Raw genomic sequence first — 8,462 nt, 5'->3', positions numbered from 1 at the left:
TGAGGATTTTTTATGCTGAGGTGTAATCCATAGGGAAGGCTGTAGTCTTTGATCTTCATCAGTAAGAGCTTCAAGCTCTCTTTCCTTTCAGCAAGGAAAATTGTGTCATCTGCATATTACAGTCTGTTAATGAGCCTTCCGCCAATCCTGATGCCACATTCTTCCTAATATAGTCCAGCTTCTCAGATTATTTGCTTAGCATATAGATTGAATAATTATGGTGAAATGATACAACCCTGATGCACACATTTCCTGACTTGAAACCGTGCAGTATTCCTTTGTTCTGTTTGAACCACTGCCTCTTGGTCGACGTACAGGTTTCTCATGAGCACAATTAAGTGTTCTGGAATTCCCATTCTCTGCAATGTTATCCATAATTTGTTATGATCCAATAGTTGAATGCCTTTACATTGTTAATAACACACAGGTAAACATCCTTCTGGTATTCTCTTCTTTCAGCCAAGATCCATCTCACATCAGCAATTGTATCCCCTATTCTACATTCTCTTCTGAATCTGGCTTGAATTTCTGGCAGTTCCCTGTCAGTGTTACTGCTGCAACCACTTTTGAATTATCATTGAATTATTTATATCACAGTGTGATATTAATGATACTGTTCAATAATTATCATGTTCTGTTGGATCACCTTTCTTTGGAATGGGCACAGATATGGATCTCTTCCAGTCAGTTTGCCAAGTGGTTATCTTCAAAATTTCTTGGCCTAGATGAGTGAGCACCTCCAGTACTCCATCCATTTGTTGAAACATCTCAGTTGGTATTCTGTCAATTCCTGGAGCCTTGTTTTTCACCAGCACCTTCATTGCAGCTTGGACTCCTTCCTTCAGTACCTTTGGTTCCTGATCATATGCTACCTCCTGAAATGGTTGAATGTCAACCAATTCTTTTTGGTACAGTGACTCCCTGTATTCCTTCCATCTTCTTTTGTCATTTAATATTTTGTCCACAGAATCCTTCAAAATTGCAATTCAAGGCTTGAATTTTTTCTTCAATTATTTCAGCCAAGGGTGTTCTTCCCTTTTGGTTTTCTAACTTCAGGTCTTTGCACATGTCATTATAATAATTTACTTTGTCTTCTCGAACTGTCCTTTGAAATCTTCTGTTCAGCTCTTTTGCTTCATCATTTCTTCCATTCACTTTAGCTACTCCTGATTCAAGAGCAAGCTTCAAGGTCTCTTCTGACATCCATTTTGGTCTTTTCTTTCCTGTCTTCTCAATGACCTTCTTCCTGTATGATGTCCTTGATTTCATCCCACAACATGTCTGGTCTTCAGCCGTTAGTCTTCAATGTGTGGAATGTATCCTTGAGATGGTCTCCAAATTCACGTGGAATGTACTCAAATTTGCATTTTGGTTCTCGTGAACTTGTTTTAATTTTCTTCAGCTTGCATGTGAGCAATTGATGGTCTGTTCCACAGTCAGCCCCTGGCCTTTTTCTGACTGATATTGAACTTTTCCACCATATTCTTCCACAGATGTAGTTGATTTGATTCTTGTGTTTTCCATCTGGTGAGGTCCACCAGTATAGTCGCCATTTATGGTGTTGAAAAAAGGTATTAACAATGAATAATTTAGTCTTGCAAAATTCTGTCATGCAATCTCCAGTGTGTGTCTATCAACCAGGCCCTATTGTCCAACCACAGATACTTCTTCTCTGTTTCCAACTTTCATATTCCAACCGCTAGTAATTATAAATGCATCTTGACTGCATGTTTGATCAATTTCAGAGTGCAGAAGTTGATACAAATCTTCAATTTTCTTATCTTTGGCATCAGTATTTGGTGAGTAAATTTGAACAATAGTCATATTAACTAATCTTCCTTGTTTTTGTATGGATATTGTATTGTCACTGATAGCGTTGTATTTCAGGATAGATCTTGAAATGTTCTTTTGGACGATGAACGCAATGCCATTCCTCTTCAATTTATTATTCTTAGCATAGTAGACCATAGGATTGCCATATTCAAAATGGCCAATACCACTCCATTTCAGCTCAGGATATCGATCTTTATGTGTTCCATTTCATTTTTGATGACTTCTAATTCTCCTAGATTCATAATTCATACATTGCTCATTCTGATTATTAATGGATGTTTGCAGCTGTTTTTTCTCATTTTGAGTCATGCCACATCAGCAAATGAGAGTCCCAAAAGTTTTACTCCATCCATATCACTAAGGTAAACTCCACTTTGAGGAGGCAGCCCTTCCCAGTGCCTTCTTCGTAGTCTGTTTTAGTCTGGAAGGTGTGCTGAAACCTGTCCACCCTGGGTGATCCTGCTGGTATTTGAAATATTGGTGGCATAACTTCCTGCATCACAGCAACAAGCAAGCCGCCATAGTAGACAAACTGACAGAGGATTGGTGGGAGTTACACATACTATTTCGTTATTGCTCTTATAATCCCTTCTATGCCTGTATTTTTTTTCTTTCCTGACTTTGTATAGTTTGTTCTTTTATTTATTTATTTTTAATCAGGCCCATTATGTGATTATCTATTTTAAGGGTCTTTCCAAATAATCAGCTTTAGGATTTATCTTTTCTACTATTTTTTTTCTTATTTTACTTATTTCAACTTATATCTTTACAGATTCTCTCTGTTTTTTTTCTGGATTTGTTTTCTTAGTCATTTTTTCTAATGTCTTAAGATGAGCAGTCAATACTGCCTTAGCTATATCTCTGTTTAGTATAGAGTATCAATTATTGATTTCTAGATTTATTTAAGTTTAATTTTGATTTTTAATTTTATTAAATGGATTTGTCTTAGTTATCTAGTGCTGTTTTGTCTATTACAAAAATACCACTAGTGGGTAGCTTTAACAAAGAGAAATTAATTTTTTCACAGTTTAGGATGCCAGAAGTCCAAATTCAGGGCACTGACTCTAGGGCAAGGCTTTCTTTCTCTGTTGGCTCTAGAGGATGGTTCTTGTCTCTTTTCAGCTTCTCCTTCTTGGCAATCATGTGGTATGGCACCTATCTTCTCCTATCTCATGTTTCTTGCTTGGTTGCTTGCTCAATCTGCTCTTTTTATATCTCAAAAGAGATTGACTTAAGACACATTAATATTGCCTCATTAACATAACAAAGAAAACTCATTCCCAAATGGGATTAAAACCACTGGAATTGTCGTTAGGTGGCATTGAGTTGGTTCTGACTCATAGCAACCCTATGCATGACAAAACAAAACACTGCCCAGTCCTGCACCATTCCCATGATCATTGTTATGCTTGAGTCTATTGTTGCAGCCACTGTGTCAATCCATCTTGTTGAGAATCTTCCTCTTTTAGATAACCAACACACCAAGCATGATGTTCTATTCCAGGGACTGATCCCACCTGATAACATGTCTAAACTATGCGAGACATAGTCTCACCATCCTTGCTTCTAAGGAGCATTCTGGTTGTACTTCTTCCAAGACAGATTTGTTCATTCTTTTGGCAGTCCATGGTATATTCAATATTCTTCACCAACACCATAATTCAGAGCTGTCAATTATCCTTTGTTCTTCCTTATTCATTGTCCAGCTTTTGAATGCACATGAGAAGAATGAAAACACCATGGCTTGGGGCAGGAACACCTTAGTTCTCAAAATGACATCTTTGCTTTTTAACACTCTAAAGAGGTCTTTTGTAGCAGGTTTGCCCAATGCAATGTGTTGTTTGATTTCTTGCCTGCTGCTTCCGTGGGTGTTGATTGTGGATCCAAGTAAAATGAAATTCTTGACAACATCAATCTTTTCTAAATTTATTGTGATGTTGCTTATTGGTCCAATTGTGAGCATTTTTGTTTTCTTTTTACATTCAGGTGTAATCCATGTTGAAGACTGTGGCCTTTGATCTTCGTCAGTAAGTGCTTCAAGTCCTCTTCGCTTTCAGCAGGCAAAGTTTTATCATCTGCATAACACATGTTGTTAGTAAGTCTTCCTCCAAACCTGATGCTCCGTTCTTCTTTACAGTCCAGCTTCTCATAGTATTTGCTCAGCTTTCAGATTGAATGAGTATTGTGCAAGGATACAACCCTGACACACACCTTTCCTGACTTTAAACCATGCAGTATTCCCTTGTTATGTTTGAATAACTGTCTCTTGGTGTACGTAGAGGTTCCTCACGAACACTATTAAATGTTCTGGAATTCCCATTCTTTGCAATGTTATCCATAATTTGTTATGATCTACACAGTCGAATGCCTTTGCATAGTCAATAAAACACAGGTAAACATCTTTCTGGTATTCTCTGCTTTCAGCCAGGACCAATCTGACATCAGCAGTGATATTCCCGGTCCCATTCAGAAGAGGTTCTGAATCTGACCTGAATTTCTGGCAGTTCCCTGTCAATGTACTGCTGCAGCAGCTTTTGAATGATCTTAGCAAAATTTTACTTGCATGTGATATTAATGATATTGTTCAATAATTTTTGCATTTGGTCGGATTGTCTTTTTTTGGAGTAGGCATAAATATGGATCTCTTCCAGTTGGTTGGCCAGGTAGCTGTCTTCCAAATTTCTTGACATAGATGATTGAGCATTTGCAACACTGCATCCACTTGTTGAAACATCTCAGTTGGTATTCCATCAATTCCTGGAGGCTTATATTTCACCAGTGCCTTCAGTGCAGCTTGGACCTCTTCCTTCAGTACCATCAGTTCCTGATCATATGCTATCTCCTGAAATGTTTGAACGTCCACCAGTTCTTTTTGGTATAGTGACTTTGTGTATTCCTTCCATCTTCTTTTGAAGTCTCCTGTGTCATTTAATATTTTTCTCATAGAATCCTTCAATACTGCAACTTGAGGCTTGAGTTTTGTCTTTAGTTCTTCCAGCTTGAGAAATGCTGAGTGAGCTCCCCACTTTGGTTTTCTATCTCCAGGTGTTTTCACGTGTTGTTATAATACTTTACTTTGTCTTCTTAATCTGTCCTTTGAAGTCTTCCGTTCAGCTCTTTTACTTCATCATTTCTCCCACCCACTTTAGCTACTCTAGGTTCAAGAAAAAGCTTCAGAGTCTCTTCCGACATCCATTTTGGTCTTTTCTTTCTTTCCTGTCTTTTTAATGACCTCTTGCTTTCTTCCTGTCTGATGTCCTTGATGTCATCTCACCATAAGTCTGGTCTTCGGTCATTAGTATTCAACGTATCAAATCTATTCTTCTCTAAATTCAGGTGGAATATACCCAAGGTTGTACTTTGGCTTTTCTGGACTTGTTTTAGTTTTCTTCAGCTTCATCTTGACCTTGCATGTGAGTTATTGATGGTCTGTTCCACAGTCAGCCCCTAGCTTTGTTCTGACTGATGATATTGAGTTTTTCCATTGTCTCCTTCCACAAATGTAGTGATTTGGTTCCTGTGTATTCCACCTGGCAAGGTCCATGTGTATAGTCACCATTTAGTTGTAAAAAAAAAAAAAAAAAAGAAAAGTATTTGCAATGAAGAAATCATTGGTTTTGCAAAATTGTATCATGCAACCTCTGGCATCATATGTATCACCAAGGCCATATTTTCCAACTACTGATCCTTCTCTGTTTCCAACTTTCACATTCCAATCACCAGTAATTATTAGTGCATCCTGATTGCCTGTTTGATCAATTTCAGACTGGATAAATTGGTAAAAATCTTCAATTTCCTCATCTTTGGCCTTAGTGGTTGGTGGATAAATTTGAATAATAGTCATATTAACTGGTCTTCCTTGTAGGTGTATGGATATTACCCTCTCACTGACAACGATGTACTTCAGGATAGATCTGGAAATGTTCTTTTTGATTGGGAATGCAATGCCATTCCTCTTCAAGTTGTCATTCTCAGGATAGTAGACCATATGATTATCCCATTCAAAAAGGCCAATACCAGTCCATTTTACCTCACTAATGCCTAGGATATTGATGTTTATGCATTCTGTTTCATTTTTGATGATTTCCACTTTTCCTAGTTACATAATTTATACATTCCATGTTCTGATTATTAATGGATGTTTGCAACTGTTTCTTCTCATTTTGAGTCATGCCACATAAACAAATGAAGGTCCCAAAAGCTTGACTCCACCCATGTCATTAAAGTTTGCTTTGAGGAGGCAGCTCTTCCCCAGCTATCTTTTAAGTACCTTCCAACCCTAGGGGCTCATTTTCTGGCACTGTATCAGACAATTTTCCACTGTTCACTTGCTAACTTTTTTCAGAACTAGACTGCTGGGTTCTTCTTACTAGTCTGTCTTAGACTGGAAGCTCCACTCAAAATTCTCTGCCATGGGTGACCCTGCTGGTATTTGAATACCGGTAGCATAGCTTCCAGCATCACAACAACATGCAAGTCCCCACAGTAAGACAAACTTTATAGACATGTGAGGGGAAGAAAAACCACAGGTGTAGAGGTTAGGATTTACAACTCATATTTTGGGGGGCCACAATTCTATCCATAACAGGGTTATTTAGAAAGATATATTTTAGTTTATAAAGAGGTAATTAAAAAAAAATTATACTTTAGATGAAGGTTTAAAGAACAAACTAGCTTCTCATTAAACAATTTGTATATATATTGTTTGTATATATATTGGTTACCAACCCCAGGACATGTTGACACTTTTTCCTTCTTGACCTTGGGTTCCCTATTAGCAGTTTTCCTGTTCCTTTCTGTCTTCCAGTCCTTGTCCCTGGGCTGGCGTGCCCCTGTAGTCTCGTTTTGTTGTATGGGCCTGTCTAAACTTTGGCTGAAGGGTGAACCTCAGAAGTGACTTAATTACTGAGATAAAAGGGCATCCGGGGGGCCATACTCTGTGGGTTTCTCCAGTTACTGTCAGGCCAGTAAGTCTGGTCTTTTTCTGTGAGTTAGAATTTTTTCTACATTTTTCTACAGCTCTGTCCAGGACCCTCTATTGTGATCCTTGTCACAGCAGTCAATGGTAGAAGCTAGGCACCATCTAGTTGTAATGGACTCAGTCTGGTGGAGGCTGTGGTAGTTGTGGTCCATTAGTTCTTTGGACTAATCTTTCCCTTGTGTCTTTAGTTTTCTTCATTCTCCCTTGGTCCTGAAGGAGTGAGGCCAGTGGAGTGTCTTAGAAGGCCACTCACAAGATTTTAAGACCTCAGACACTACTCACCATAGTACAGTGTACAACATTTTCTTTATAAATTATGTTATGCCAATTGAGCTAGATGTTTCCCTAGACCATGGTCCCCACAGCCCTCAGCCCAGCAATTCGGTCCCTCAGGAGTTTGGATGTATCTATGCAGCTTCCACAGCCTTGCCTTGAAAGAGTTATGCTGGCTTCTCCAGAATTGTATACTGTCTCACCCTTCACCAAAGTTACCATTTCTCTGTCGTCCATTTAATGTTTTTCCATCCCCACCCCTCCCCTTCCTGGTAACCATCAAAGATTGTTTCTTTTTGTGTGTAAACCTTTTCATGAGCTTTTATATGAGTGTTTTCATACAATATTTGTCCTTTTGTAATTGGCTTATTTCAGTCAGCATAATGCCCTCCAGATTCATCCATGTTGTAAGATGCCTTGTAGATTCATCGTTGTTCTTTATTGTTGGGTAGTACTCCATTGTGTGTATGTACCATAGTTTGAAGAGTTAAACTGTTTTTTGTTGCTGTTTCTCTTATTTCTAATTTATCGGACTATAATCAGAGAATATCCTAACTCACTTTTTCTATGAGGTCATATTCCAAAAGGAGTGTTTTAACAAATCCTGTTTTAATTGTTCTTTTTTGGTGTATACACATCTATGACTCTTTTATATTCTTTATTTTGCTTAACATTCCAAAAAACCTGTAAATATTTTTAAATTCCATCTTTTTTGGTATTAGTATTATGACTTCTGCTCTTGTTTTGTTTGCTTTTGCTTAATATCTCTTTGCCTGCCTCTGATATCTTATTTCTCATATATTCTGTCTGTTTTTAAAGGTTAACTTGTACATCAGTGCTATAACACTTTAACATACAGGAGTGCATTATAAAGTCTTCCCAGAACAAGGAGTAGGATGAATGTGGAAGACGAAAAAAGAAAGAAAGAAAATAACTAATCAACCAATAGATAATGAAGCAAAATTTAGAGATTTAAGCATAAGATTTAAGCATAAGATTTAAGTAAAGGTGTCGTTTTGAGGACTAAGGTGTGCCTGACCCAAGCCATAGCATTTTCAATTGCCTCATATGCATGCAAAAGCTGGACAGTGAATAAGAAAGACCAAAGAAGAACTGATCATTTGTATCATGGTATTGGTGAAGAATATTGAATATAACATGGACTGCCAGAAGAACAAACAAATCTATCTTGGAAGAAGTACAGCCGGAATGCTCCTTGGAAACAAGGATGGTGAGACTTCATCTCATGTACTTGGGACATATTGTCAGGAGGACACCATGCTTAGTAAAGCAGAGACTCAGCAAAAAAGAGGATGACCCTCAATGAGATGAATTGACACAGTGGCTGCAACAATGGGCTCAAGCATAACAACGA

Source organism: Elephas maximus, chromosome 1 (assembly GCF_024166365.1).
Source record: "Elephas maximus indicus isolate mEleMax1 chromosome 1, mEleMax1 primary haplotype, whole genome shotgun sequence".
NCBI classification, from domain to species: domain Eukaryota; kingdom Metazoa; phylum Chordata; class Mammalia; order Proboscidea; family Elephantidae; genus Elephas; species Elephas maximus.
This window is presented reverse-complemented; position numbering follows the sequence as displayed.